At 44.7% G+C, this 14,589-nt stretch overlaps 1 protein-coding gene across 6 annotated transcripts in view; it reads left to right on the top strand.

The window, feature by feature from the left end:
• Positions 1 to 6,791: 6,791 nt before the first annotated feature.
• Rere (arginine-glutamic acid dipeptide repeats) overlaps positions 6,792 to 14,589 on the top strand; it is a 329,621-nt gene continuing 321,823 nt past the window's right edge. For 5 of the 6 annotated variants that reach the window (XM_087660099.1, XM_087660101.1, XM_087660102.1 and 2 more), the window contains exon 1: positions 6,792 to 7,239. The gene's annotated coding sequence lies outside the window, so the exon portion shown is untranslated. 6 annotated transcript variants of the gene reach the window in all.

Below are 14,589 nucleotides of genomic sequence, written 5' to 3' on the forward strand. Positions count from 1 at the left end.
ACGCGTTAGTTTGGTGCCCACCGGGCTTGTTGGAAACATTCTGGGAGGACATTTTGAAGCATGGACAGGCTTCTCCTTTCATATTTATTTTCCCTGGGCAGTGTGTGTGTAGCGGGCGTATTACATACGTGGAGGTCAGAGGACAGACATCCTCAGGTTTTCTACTTAACACTCGGGCTCTGGTTGTAAGGCTTACAGCAAGCGCCTTAACCTTCAGCCATTTCACAGCTGGGAGCGAACTGCACTCCTGCCCTTCCCACGGCCAGACTCCAAACTTGTTCTTTTAAAAATGGAAGCTGGGCATGGGGACATAGGCCTTTAACCCCAACACTTGGGAGGCAGAGGCAGGCAGTTAGCTGTGCGTCTGAGGTCATCTTGTTCTGTATGGCAAGTTCTAAGCCAGCCAGGTCTACACAGTGAAATATTGTCTCAAAAAAAAAACCCAATAAAAAATTTATATATATATATTTAATGTATGTGAGTACACCATCACTGTCTTCAGACTCCAGAAGAGGGCATCAGATCCCATTACAGATGTTTGTGAGTCACCATGTGTTTGCTGGGAATTGAACTCAGAACCTCTGGAAGAGCAGTCAGTGCTCTTAACTACTGAGCCATCTCTCCAGCCCATGACCAACATTTTTATCAATTGGGATTTACCTTATGCTACTAGTCACCTTTCTCTTTGCTTTGGTAAAAGACCCTGACCAAAGTAACTCTGGGGAGAAAGGGTTCATCGTGACCCACAGTTCCGGGAGCATAGTTGGAATGCTGGGATTCCATGGTGGCAGGAGCTTGAGGCAGTCTGTTTGAGCTGCACCCACGGTAGGGAAGCAAAGAGAGAGAGATGAATGCTGGTGCTCACTTTCTCTGTTTCTTTCAGTTCAAGCATCCCAGACCAGGGCAAGCATCCCAGTCTGGGGAGGGTGTGTCTTCCCACATCAGTTAACCTAATTTCAATAATCCCTCACAAGCAAAGTCAGTTTGCCTCCTAAGGAGGCAGCATTGGTCACCAGGAAGTCACTAACACTGTACCCCTTTCAAAGGTGATGCTAGATCCTGTCAAGTGATGCCGGAGGATACTGACTGTTATACTTTTTCCTCCTCCCTCCTCCCTTCTTCCCTCCCCCCTCCCTTTCTAGTTTAAACAGGGGTTCCACATGTTGGCCCAGGCTGGTCTTAAGGTTGGGATCCTCCGATTTTCGCCTCCTAAGTGCTGTTATTGCAGTTGCGTGCTACCACATTCAGCTTAAATCAATGTCAGCGTGCATCCAAAAATGGTGGGTTCCATTTTATTTTCTTTTAAAGAAATTATTTAACTTTACTCATATGTGTGTATGTGAGCTCTCGCAGGAGCTCTTGGAGGTCAGAAGAGGGCACTCAGTCTCCTGGAGCTGGAGTTATTGACTTCTTTCGAGCTGCTGCTCACGTGCTAAGAACTGAACTCCGGTCTCCTGCAAAAGTGCTAAGTGTCCTTAAGTCCTGCGTCTTCTCTCTAGCCCCTCGTTATGATACCTTCTTTCTCTCTCTAAGACCTCTTTTAGGGAGGGGGATGTTTGCCCGGATACCAGGAAAGGGAATAACACTTGAAATGTATATAAGAAATACTCAAGTTAATAAAAAAAAAAAATCGAAAAAAAAAAAAGACCTCTTTTAGATGTATTTATTTTTACGTGTATGAGTGTTTTGCCTACAAATATGTCTGTGCACCACAGGCATGCTAGTGTCTCTGAGGCTCAGAAGAGGTCATCAGAGCCCCTGGAACTGGAGTTACAGATGATTATGAGCTGCGATGTGGGTGCTGGGAACTGGGTCCAGGTCCTCTGCAGGAATGATCTTAGCCTCTGAGCCATCCCTCTGGCCCCCTCATTATGACATTTTCATAGACATACCCCCTGTCCTTTGATTATATTTACCCAGCCCCCCCCCCCCTTGTGACCTCCTGCCTTCTCATGCTCTCCCAGCAGCAGGTCCCTTTCTTTTTTCTAATCACTGTCCTTCCTACTTTTATGTCATATATGTCTCTCTGTGTGTAGGACTATAGCTCTGATTTGATTTCTGTGTGCACAAAAGTAAATTCAAAGAAATGGCTCTCGGGGAGATGGCTCAGTAGTTAAGAGCACCAGCTGCTCTCCCAGAGGTTTGATTTCTAGCACCCGCGTGGCAGCTCACAACTGTCTGTAACTGTCTCAGACAGTTTGACAATTTCTTCCAGCCTCTGCAGGCACCAGACATGCAAGTGGTTCCTAGACATACACACAGACAAAACGTCCGTACATATAAAAAGAAGAACAGAAGGGCCTTTAAAAATCACTTCTTAGGGGGTGTGTGACGGTCCTTTCTAGGTACCTGGGGAGTTCAAAGGCAGCTTGCGCTAAGTGATCCAACAACAGTGATAACAACAACAGAGGCTGGCCTGTATCGAGGTAATAAAACTAACGAAGTCTTTGATGCTTTTGGTTCCATAATAACAATCATTCCCATTTCAAGAGAACGAGGAAAAATGTTCTAATTTCACATGAAAAAAAAAAATCCCTACTAGATGTTTCACCTCTTCAACCTTCCGCAAATTATCTAACTTCCTTAAGTCCTCCTTCCTTGACCTTTAACAGGTGAAGGTGAAGGTAACAGGCTTCATGGCTGTTGTCAGGACTAAGTGGGCAAAAGAACATAACACGCTGGGCACGGCGCTTGGGGCACAGTGAGCTCTCAGTCACGGTTTCATAGCTGTTCATATCGGAAAGGTTATTTCATTATCAGACTCTGAGGTCCTAGGAGGGAAGTGTGCACCATTTGGCTCTGTAGCAGGACCACAGTTCTTTCACCCGTTAAATAGGCCTCGTTTGCTAATTTTATGACCCCGTAGCATATTGTGCTTTACAATTATGGGGAATTCAGATATTTCTACCTACGTGCACATCTCTGTTAATAAAAAAGGCCCCAACTCCCAACTCTTAGGAGGTGGAAGCAGGAGGATCAGAACTCCAAGGTCTGTCCGTCCGTGAGGTGGCTCGGGGAGTAAACGTCACTTGCTGTGCTAGACTGAGTTCGGATGACTGTCTTAGGTAATTTTTTTATTGTTGTGATAACGCATTCTAGAAGAAAGAATTTGTTAGGCTTGTGGTTTCAGAGGTTTAGCATCATGGTGGAGCAAAAGCATGGGGGTAGGGACAGCTGAGAGGACACACCTTGTTCCACAGGTAGGAAGCAGACAGGGAGCACACTGGGAACAGGTAGAGACTTGAAACCTCAAAGCCCATTCCTCCAAGAAGGCCTCACCTCCTAATCCTTCTCAAACAATTCAAACTGGGGACCAAGTATTCTATGGGGGCCATTCTCCTTCAAACCACCACATGCCCAGAACCCATGTAAAAAGCTGAGTTTGTCCTCTGACTTCGACATTTATGCTGTGGCGTGCATGCACCCTAACACATAAATACGTACATGTATATACAAGGAGTAAATCATTATTTATTTATTGGATTTTTATTGAGACAGAGTCTCTCTATATATAGCCCTGGCTGTTCTGAAACTCACTGTGTAGACCAGGCAGGCCTCGATTCACAGAGATCCACCAGCCTCTGCTTCCCTAGTGCTGTGATTAAAGATACACACTTTATGCCTGGCCAGTTAATACATATTTAAAAAAGGAATTTCAAGGCCTTTCTCCATGACACTGTCCTGGACTACAAGATATCCGACAAACAAAAAGGAGCATACCTATATACACAGATTTTTTTTTTTTCTCTTTTTTTCGGAGCTGGGGACCGAACCCAGGGCCTTGCGCTCCCTAGGCAAGCGCTCTACCGCTGAGCTAAATCCCCAACCCCTATACACAGATTTTTGCTAGATTCTCCTGCAATCTAATTAGTTTTGTCTTTCATTATTCTTATGCAGTGTTAATCAGCTCCATCCCTACCCACCAGGTCGATTGAGTGCAGTTTACTCACTGAAAAATTTAGTCAGCTATAAAAAATAAAAGTCATCAGCTAGCCTCCCCATTTTTCTTTTTAGCCATTGTTAATTTATCATATATGTTTGTGTTGCTTCATGTATGAATGCACAGACGTGTGCAGGTGCTGCAGAGGCCAGAGGAGTATGTCAGAGACCCGGGAGCAGAAGTTCCCTGCACTCGGAGAGCTGCCCTACATGGTTGCCATATTCCAGACCTCTGGGAGAGCGGCGGCAAATGTTTTTAAACACTGAGCCAGCTCTCTAGATCCAGGATCTCATTTTATTTGAAAAGATTTGTTATTTATTTATTTATTATATAGAAGTACACTGTCACAAGAGAGGGCATCAGATCTCATGACAGATGGTTGTGAGCCACCATGTGGTTGCTGAGAACTGAACTCAGGACCTCTGGAAGAGCAGTCAGTGCTCTTAACAGCTGAGCCATCTCTCTAGCCCCTCATTTTATTTGGAAGGAGAGAATTTTCTTTTCTTTTCTTTTTTTTTTTTTTTGGAGCTGGGGACCGAACTCAGGGCCTTGCGCTTGAGAATTTTCTTTTCTTGTTGAAAGGTGTAGCAAGGCTTAGTTGTGGGCTTTTGGCGCCAGGCTTAACCACCTCAACTGCAAACCCGGAGTCTGTGGAGTAGAGACCCAAAGACCCCTGAAAGCCATCCTGTGATCACCACAGGAGCACTCTAGCATGCACATACCCCTTACAAGAAAAAAAATGTTAAATTGAAAAAGAAGACCCCATTTCCTTTCAGATCTCTTGGGCCACAAAGTTCAATGACATCTGTTAGTTGAAATTATTCTTAAAAGGAACTTTTGGATGTGGAAATTATAATCTGAATAGACATTCCAAGGAGAAAATTATCCCTTTATTTGAACTAGATGGGTAAATTATTTTAAGCCATGCCGTATCCCTTAATTATTTTATTATATACAGACCTTAACTCCTCCAAGAAGAGTGTATGGTTTGAGGACACCAATAAGCATTTATAGAATATTAACAAAGTAACAATAGGCTGATGATTCGCCCTGGATTCATGCCAGAGTCTGTGAAAGAAAGCAGTAAACATGATACGCATTTCAAAAACTGGTAATTATAATTAGGATTCCAACCCCCTCCATCTTATAAATTATATTAAATAGAACAGGAGCATTTGGCTTGCCCTGACTCAGGCTTATAGTGTGTGGCACACATGGTGAGTATGTCTTTGAGTGTAGTGGGGATACAGTAATACTTTTTTTTTTGGTTCTTTTTTTTTCCGGAGCTGGGGACCGAACCCAGGGCCTTGCGCTTCCTAGGTAAGCGCTCTACCACTGAGCTAAATCCCCAGCCCCCTTTTTTTTTTTTTGGTTCTTTTTTTTGGAGCTGGGGACCGAACCCAGGGCCTTGCGCTTCCTAGGCAAGCGCTCTACCACTGAGCTAAATCCCCAACCCCTATAGTAATACTTTTTAAAGGTGATGTTTGGCCTTTTCCCTTTCCTTTTTTGTTGGCATGTTTTGAGACAAAGTCTCCATATGTAGCTCTGACTGGCCTGAAACTCACTTTGTAGACCTGGTAGGCCTTAACCTTTAATTAAGATCCTCTTGCCTCTGGCCCTCCAGTGCTAAGATAGCAGGTAAGAGCCACCAGGCCTCGGTGAAGCTATTCCATGCCTCCTCCCCTCCCCCATCACAGCACAGATACTGCTCTCTTTAAAAAACTCTGTTGTTACGTTACGGTCTGTTCTTTATTACTAATTTTTAAAAACCGTGTGTGTGTGTGTGTGTGTGTGTGTGTATGTGTAGGTTTGCGCACATGGAGGCTAGAGGAGCGTTGGATTCCTTTTTTTTTTTTTTTTTTTTTTGGTTCTTTTTTTCGGAGCTGGGGACAGAACCCAGGGCCTTGCGCTTCCTAGGTAAGCGCTCTACCACTGAGCTAAATCCCCAGCCCGCGTTGGATTCCTTAGAGCTGTAGTTACAAGCAGCTTTAGCCGCCTGATGTGGGTGCTGGCAACCAAATTGGGGTCTTCTGCAAAGAGCAGTATGTGTTCCTAACCACTGTGCCATCCCTCGAGTTCTGTTGTTCAGTACTTAATGAGGCTTTTATTATTCTTATCAAATAAGCAGCACATTTTCCCAATTCGGCTTTTTTTTTCCCAATTCGGTTTCTGTCACACATTATTCTAAAAACATTATGAATTGCACATCAGAGCAAATACTTCGGATCCAACACTCTGTAGCTCCCCTTGGACCTCAAGGGGTAGGAATCTGTCTCTTAAATGACTGAAAAAAGCAAATTATGACTCTGGTAGTAACAAGAGCAAGTGGACAGTCGCCAAGCCCACCCGAGACCTGACCACTTGAGGTAGACCATCTCGGGAGGGTCAGTCCAGGGCTAGCCTCTGGGAGCTCTGCCTGCGGCCTGGCAGGGCAGGCCAGGCACAAAGCCATGCCTGGGGCGGGGAGCCCATTGCACTGGTTCCGGCCGCCGCCCGGAGCGCGCACCAAGGGCCGGGCCGCGCTGCCACCAAATCCTGGCCTCTCCCCTTGCCTTGCCTTCTGCTCATTTTATTAAAAAGGAAAAAAAAGAGAGAGCGGAAAAATAGAAAAAAAAGAAAAAAAAAGGAAAAAAAAAAAAAAAGAAAATGGAAGAGAGCCGGAGCAAACATCCCGCCCCCAGGCCCGCCTTCCGCCTCCTATTGGTCCGTTCTCCGCGGGCGTCACGTCCAGACGCACCAATGGAGACGCTCGATACTGCGAGGTGGGCCGGGCCCGAGCGCGGAGTGGGCGGCGGGTCGGCGCAGCAGCCCCGCGGCTCCGCCACCATCGCGGAGGTGCCGCTGCTCCCACAGACGCTCGCGAGCCGCCCCCCGCGCTCCGCAGCCTCTAGCCCCTCCGGGCCTCGGTCCCCGCCTTCTTCCCCGCGCCTCGTCCCCTCACGCGCTCCCCACCTTGTCTCCGCCTCGTTTTCTCTCCTGGTTGAAGGGAAGGAAAAAAAAAACATCTACCATCCTCCTGTGGGAGCCTCTCGCCCTCTGGGGGAAAAAAAAATCCACAAAACCAGACATGGTCCTGGGCTCCCACTGCTGAAGGCTTGGCCCACCCGAGGAGGTCGAAGTCCCGGCAGGGAAGCCCCGCAGCCCCCCGGCGTCGCATCCCCGCGGGCCGGCTCCCTCGGCCCCGCGCCCGCCGCCTTCGGTCCGCCGCCGGTCCCTGCGGCCTCCCACCCGGTCCCTGCACTTTTCCCCGGAGCCCGGCCGCCACCCCTCTCATTGATGGTGTAGCGTCTGAGGGGAAGGTAAGTGTCCAAGTTGTCCGCGCCGCGCCGCGGGCTGCCTTCCTCGGCCCCTCATTCCGGGGTCGGGGTGCTCTGGTGGGCGGTGGGGCTCGACCGGGAAAGCTGAGGCGGAAAGCAGAGGGTGAGAATGGAGACCTGCCCTCGGGGAACCATGGGCCGGACGCTGCCTTTGGTCCTGTGCGGGCCAGGTGACTGACTGTACAACGTGCCTCTTGACCCCTGCTCTCTCTTGGCTTCTTAGGCACGCTCTCACTAGTCTAAGGTTAAACTGTTACATGCCACTAGCCGAGCAGCTCAACTGTGAGAGGTTGTGCATTTCTTGGATATTTGTGAATGTGGGGGTCTGGGAACTGACTCATTAAAGTCTCGTTTTCACATTAGGAGGAAGGTTCCCCCTTTGTGTTCTCAAGTCTCTACTGAAGCTCTGTGATTCCAAAATTATGGAACCAAATACCATTTGCAGCGGCATGGAATTCTGTCCTGATTTAAGTTCTGCTGTCTGAAAGAGGGTGCCCTCTTGATTTTATATTTTGGGTTATGGGGAGAAGGTAGTATCGCAGGTTTCCTTTGAAACTGTTTGCTTGAGAAGTTGTTGAAAGGAAAAGAAAATGATTCATTGTTGAATAGTTATTATCCTCTGTCTCTTTTCCAAGGTTTGCTTACATTTTTTTTTTTTTTTGATTGCAGACTTCAAACATTGATTTCAGCAGAATGTGCCCTTGAGAAACTGGGTGCTTTAAATGTTTCAGTATGTGCTGCTATTTTAAGGTGGATTTGAAAAAGTAGTTTTGTGTGAATCTTGAAATAGCCTTCTGCAAAGCAATTCTTAAAACACAAAACAAAACAAAACAGATTAGTGAGTGTGAACTTGGTGCATTGCAAAACAGACATTTAGTGCAGCTCAAACGAATACATCCTAGGTTTAGATTTCAAACAGCTTTTATAATCGCTTTCCATTTAAAGAGAGACCTTTTTGTCTGGTGTACACTGGTTTCTTTAGTCTCAGTTTGATGGGGGAGGGGAGAGAGAGGATTGGATCTATACAATAATAAAATCATCTTTGGCTAGATATCTCCTTCAATGGATTTGCCGAGTTAATTCCACCCTAAATTACAAACCATCTTTGATGGCCTAGTCTGGGTGAAAGCTTGACTTCCAATTCTCTCTGTTGTTGAGGTCGAAGGGAAGAGACAGAAGCAGACACACACACAGACACACAGACACAGACACAGACACAGACACACACACACACACACACACACACACAACACCAGGCTGAGGGCTTATTGTTCTTCCATACAGACATTCATTCTCTCTCACTCCCATATTTGGGACTAGGTCTGCACAAACACAGCTCTTTTGGGGAGGGAGGAGAGAAGATGGGGGATGGGAAGGTGCTTTTCCTGTTTAGTTTTCTTTCACCCATTGCACGTCTGCTTTTTTTTTTTTTTTTTTTTGCAATCTTGCAAGGCAGATGAGTGCATGGGACACTAAAGGACACTCTGGAACACGTTAGGAAGACTCCTGTCTCCCTCCCTGCCTTTGTAGCCCTGCCTTTTGTTGCTTGCTTTTCTGTGTAAAGATAAACTCTGCCATGGCCTTACACTCTCTGCCTTCCCTTCCTCGAAACCCCAGACTCTGTGAGGGACAGGTTTGTTCTTGTTCACTTGATTTTTTTTTTTTTTTTTTCTTTTGCTGAGTGTGACCAGGGCCTTTCTAAGTAGAAATAGGTTGTCTCAGTTACAGTGATAAAGATTGTATTTGAGGTTAATATGTAGCAGTGTTTGTGTGTGTGTGTGTGTGTGTGTGTGTGTGTGTGTGTGTGTGTGTCTATTGATTGATGGTGCTTGACTTATCAATATAGTTTTTTCCCTCAACAGTGTTTTAAGAAAAGATCTGGTTTTCTGGCTAGGGGCTTTGGTAGAGGCCCTTTGGAATGCTGGACAGGGCTGAGAGTCCACCTGGCTAAATCCTGCTCTGGGCCAAGGATGGAGGTTAGTGTGAATACATGTGGGTTGCAGAATAGCACCTTCTACTGGTTAATTGCTTTGACGATCCAGTGAAGAGGATGGGGGAGGGGATTAACGGCTGAGGCTTAATGATTTTCTTTTAAACACAGCCGCTGTGCCTTTCTGCAAATGCCACTTCCCCAGGCTGCTAATACAGATGCCCTTTGACAGGCGCACTCGCACTGCAGCCTCATTGTGTTATTGGCTGTGTCTCGACATTAATTTGTTCTGTTATCAGGGGTATTTTCACATTGTGACTTGCAAGGACTCCTTTGAATTGATGCTCTTTCTTTTTGTGAGAACTGTATTTTGTCTTAAACTAGAAAACGGAATAGGGACTCATTTGCACTCCAGGTGTAGGAGACTGTATACACCAGCAGCTCTTTAGGAACATTTTGGTATCATTAAAAAAATAAACTTAGGGAAAGTAAAATCCTAGCATCAGAGATTTCCTCTGGGATTTAAACATCCATTCCCTGCCAAAGAGGCTGAAGAGAGGTTGGGCTGAGGACTCTCACTGAAATCAGTAGATCTGTGTAGCTAGTGGTGCAGTATCCCATACTGTTTTCAACAGTCATGTCAGTATTAATAAACAAGCCTGAAGAATGGCTTGGGCCTTCATTTTTTTTTTTTTTTTTTTTTTTTTTTTTATAAACTAGAGGCTAGCAAAATTTGACTGTGTATACAGATTAACACAGAAGATTATGAATAGCAGAGTCTTCTGAATGTATGTGCGATTTCATAAATAATCTGTTGATAAATGCCTCCCATGAGTTTATCATCATGAGTGCAATGACCAGTTAGAGAGGGTTGTAGCTGTAAACGTCTATTCTAGACTGGTCATTCTTAAAGCCATTGCTGGTTCATTTTAGTTCTGAAAGCTTGATACATAGTGCCTAAGGTTGAGCACCTTTTACAGTGCAGTGTGAATGTTTCAAATGTATTTATTTAGTGGGAAAATACTCAGGTAGCTTCAGTTCAGTGTAGGTTCTGTCAGTGTTTGTTGAAAACAGACTGGAGTATCCAGAAGCCAATTTAGGCTAAAAAGGTTAACTAAATCAAGAAGTAAAATATCCCAGTGTCTTTTCACTTAGCGGGCAGTAAACCAAGTTTTTAAAAAGCAAGACAGTATCCACACCAGACCCTGCAGTAATGTCCATAATGTTGGGCTGGGACTGAAGAGCAGGGTCAGGTGCTAGAACAGGCATCCTGGACATGAGCTGCACCGAAGACCCGTGTGTGCTGAGCACTACCATGGACGTTCTGAACACCTGCTGCTCTAAGATTGGTTTTGAATGTTTCACATCTTGTTGAAATCTCAGTAATCAGTAAAGCATTTAAGTAGTAGAATAGGTTGTATATTCGGAGCTCCTTTGGGAGCTGTGTGCTTTCCTGCTAACTGCTTTTGGCAGCTACTTTTACAATTGATTCAGAGGTTAAGATAGCAGGAAATTCATTTTTTTAAGTGAATTGTTAGTTCACCAGGCTGTGAACTTCATCTCTCTTCCTCTTCTCCCTGCCCTCCTCCAGGTACACATAAAGGGAGAGAGAGAGAGAGCACTACCCTGTTGTTCTGTATAAGTTTTCTGGTAGCACTGTACGCTAGACTGTAGTTGATCATAGGATTTTAACCTCGAGAAGTTTTTCTTGAATCATGCGTAATTATTAATTATTGGCACCCTAATAGTTATTCCACAGTTGAAGCTTTGCATATCCTATTTAAGTGTGGTTTTTGGCAAGCATGTTAGTTTGTACTTAGCTTGTCTAACACGATCCTAGTGTTTTTTAAGTGAGAAATGTGCATTTAAATATTCGTTACAGTATTTCTAAGATTGCTTTTGCCATTTCAATGAACATCTGACTACAAATAACTCAAGTATGCCCAAATATTTACTAGCTTGGAGTTTTGGTTGGATTTTCATAATTAATTAATACATTTTTTTGAGGCAGGTATTGGCTATGTAGCCCATGTTGATCTCAAACTCCTGGCAAGCCTGCTTCAGCCTCCCGAGTGCTGAGATTATGGGTGTGTGTTTCCATGTTGCCCTGGAATTGTGACTTACATAAATAATTTGTTGCTGTGCCAAGTAATTAAGGTATAATTCATGTTCTTGTATTAGGTAACTGGGTCAGATAAAACTGCTAACATAAATTCCTTTAATCATTTTTTATTTTGGGTTGGAGAGATGGCTCAATGGCTAAGAGTAGTGGGTGCTTATCCAGAGGACCCAGATTCAATTTCCAGTTTCCACAGGGTGACTTCCTACCATCTATAACTCCAGCTCTAGGGAATCTGGCACCCTCTTCACACCCTCTTAGAACACTGCACACAGACACACAAGGAGGCAAAGCACCCAAACACATTCAATAAAAAAATAAAGCTTAAAACATTTTTTAAACATTTTATTCAACTGTGGTGGCATTTGAATTTAATCCCCTGAGAGGAAGGAAGAGACAGTTTGATCTGAGTATGGTGTAGTAGTGAGTTCTAGGTCGGTCGTGCTTCATAGTGAGACTTTCTCTCAAAAAAATTATTAAACTGCGTGTGGGGTCATGGTTGGATACATACTAATCTGTGTGGGTACCATGTATACATATGGAGGTTAGGAACACTTTCTGGAAGTCAGTTCTTTCTGCCATGTGTGTCCTGGGAATTTGACTGACTTTGTCAGGCTTACCAGGCAAGCAGGCTCCATTACCAGATGAGCCATCTTGATGATCCATCAAAGTTTTTTTATGTGTGTAAGCAAAAGGATCTGTTTGTGTCAGTGTAAAAAGAAAGTTTTTTTTTTTTTTTTTCCTTCTTTTTGAGGCAGGGCTTTGTGTAGCCAGGCTAGTGTCAGACTCAGTGTAGCTCAGGATGCCATGAACGCTCCTTGTACTTTGTGTCTTTACCTCCTAAGTGCCAGGATTACAGCATTAGGTCTGTTGTGGTTGCTCTTTTGAGACAGGCTTTCTCTGTGTAGCCCTGGCTATCTTGGAATTCACTCTGTAGCCCAGGCTTGCCTCAAAACTCAGAGATCTACCTGCCTCCGCCTCCCAGGGGTAGGATTAAAGGTGTGTGCTACCACCTGGCTAGAATTGTCTTTAATTTGGTAAAATTTGCTAATATATTAACAACCATAAGCAGTGTCTTTTCTGTGAAGTCTTTATGTGGTTATATTACAAAATAGTATTTCTAGTTCATAGAACACTCGTTTGAGGAATCACTGTAGACTGTTTGTTCTGACGTTGAAGGCATGGTCATGTCCTAATTTTAAACTAGTTATTATGTGACTTTTAAGGACTTTGGTTAGGATGTTGTGATTGCTCAGAACATAAAACATTGGAAGTCTTTTCAAATACTGGGGGAAATTGGAACAGAAATTTAAGCTCTTAAAGGTCAGGCCTCCCAGAGTATAAACCTCTAGGTTTGTCAGTGCCTCCAGCGCTGGAGTAGTGAGCGTCAGGGGTCAGGGGTGCTGGTCCTCTGAGCTTTAGCAGCCTGAGATGTTTTGTCACCTTAGCAGAATCTTTTGAGCCTACTACCCTAGAGAAGGGCTGTGACTAGCAGTAAGGACGCCATTCTAAAGGGGACAGTGTTTGCACTGTTGGCTTGAACTCACCAAAAGGGAATGGTGCCATGCAGCATGTTGAGACAGTCTTAGCTGCTGAGAGCCTCTTCTGCAAAAGTTCCTTGCCAGCATCCACTCACCGCAACATGTAGGGGCACATTTCTTGGCACCTCTACATGTCACCCAGTCTCCCAGAGGACATCCTTTCCTGTGTCAAGAGTGCAGTGTGTGTGTGTGTGTGTGTGTGTGTGTGTGTGTGTGTGTATCAGAGACAGTGTGGATAGGCAGGAATGCAGGCTTGCGTCTGCATGTATAAACTGTCTACTGCTTGTATAAACTGCCTGGGGCAGCTTGGGAAACCTCCCTTTGTGGCAGAACCTGGTGGCTCTGGGAAGTATATCCACCCTAGAGCAGTTCTGATTAATGAGTCATGGGGTGCAGGGGCTCTGGCTTGTAGGTTTAAGTATGTTTCATGTATGAAAGCATCATTTAGGTATATATATGTGTGTTTGTGTGTGTGTGTAATAATTTATTTATGTACATTGGTATTTTGACTGCATATGTCTGTATGAAGGAGTTGGATCCCTTGAAACAGGAGTTATAGACAGTTATGAACTGTCATGTGGTTGTTGGGAATTGCACCTGGGTTCTCCAAACGAGTAGCCAGTGCTCGTAACTGATGAGCCATCCCTTCAGCCCCATTTAGGTATATTTTAACTGGCGCCTCTTAGTTCATTTTTCATTGATGCTGGTGATAGAAGCCAGGGCTTGGTTTGTGTTTAAGCCTGTGCTCCATTACTAAGCCGTGCCCTCAGCTCCTGGATACTCTTTTTTGGAGTACCAATAAGTCTTTATTTTCCCAGGGAAGAAAAAGTTTTATTTTTTTTCCCCAGGGAAGAAAAGTTTTGTTTTTTTTTTCCCCTGGATACTCCTTAAACCCAGACTCAGTGTCCCTCCCTCTGCTGCCTCACTGTCTCTCCATGTCTTTTCTATGTGGGTCACAGAAGGGTTGAAATCACGTTGACCTGCTGTCCTGTTCTCTCTGGCAGGGTTTCTACTTAAAGCTAGCTGGGGGGGGGGGGAAAAACTAGCTGGGTTAGGTTAGGCAGTAATAGTCCAGCTCTGATTTTTAGTGAAGAAGTCATTTTGCTCAGTACTGGATAGCCAGGGCCCTCCTCCTAATTCTTTGCCCTTAACTCAGCTGTTTATCTCTGCTTCCTTTGTGTGGTTACGCTGTTTCCACTTCACTAAGGACTCTATCTGTAATTAAAATTTCCCAAGAGACATCTGATAGGCCCTTAGTTATTGCGGGCGTTGGCTAAGGGCTTAGGGTCAGGCTACCTCATAAGCTGCTCTCAGCCCTCCAGATGGGCTACACTTGGGCTAGGTCCTCACCTCTCTCTCTCAGCTCATGTGCAGGGACATGCTAGTGAAAGTCATTCTGTATGTCTGGTCTAGGGAAAGCGATTTCTCTGGTTTTTGTTAGAGACCTATTGATTTTTCCCATCTTCATTTCTGTTGACATCTGCTTTGGTTGTTGTTGCCTTTTCTAGCTTATTCTGTTTAATAGTTACTATGTTTTAAGAAGTTACATAGTCATTACTAAGCACATACCATCTTTTCATTAGGTGAGGCCTTTTGTTAGGTTTGTCTTTTTCTTTTTTCTGTAAATCTGTTCACCTGCATGCTTGTCTACCTACTTGCTTTTCTAAGTCAGTGTTTGCCTAACTGAACTAAAGGCACCCTATTAAATTGCAAGGTTGTAAGTATTCTGCAGTCAGATTGAT

The sequence above is a fragment of the Rattus norvegicus genome, chromosome 5, assembly GCF_021556685.1.
Source record: "Rattus norvegicus strain SHRSP/BbbUtx chromosome 5, alternate assembly SHRSP_T2T, whole genome shotgun sequence".
Lineage (NCBI taxonomy): Eukaryota > Metazoa > Chordata > Mammalia > Rodentia > Muridae > Rattus > Rattus norvegicus.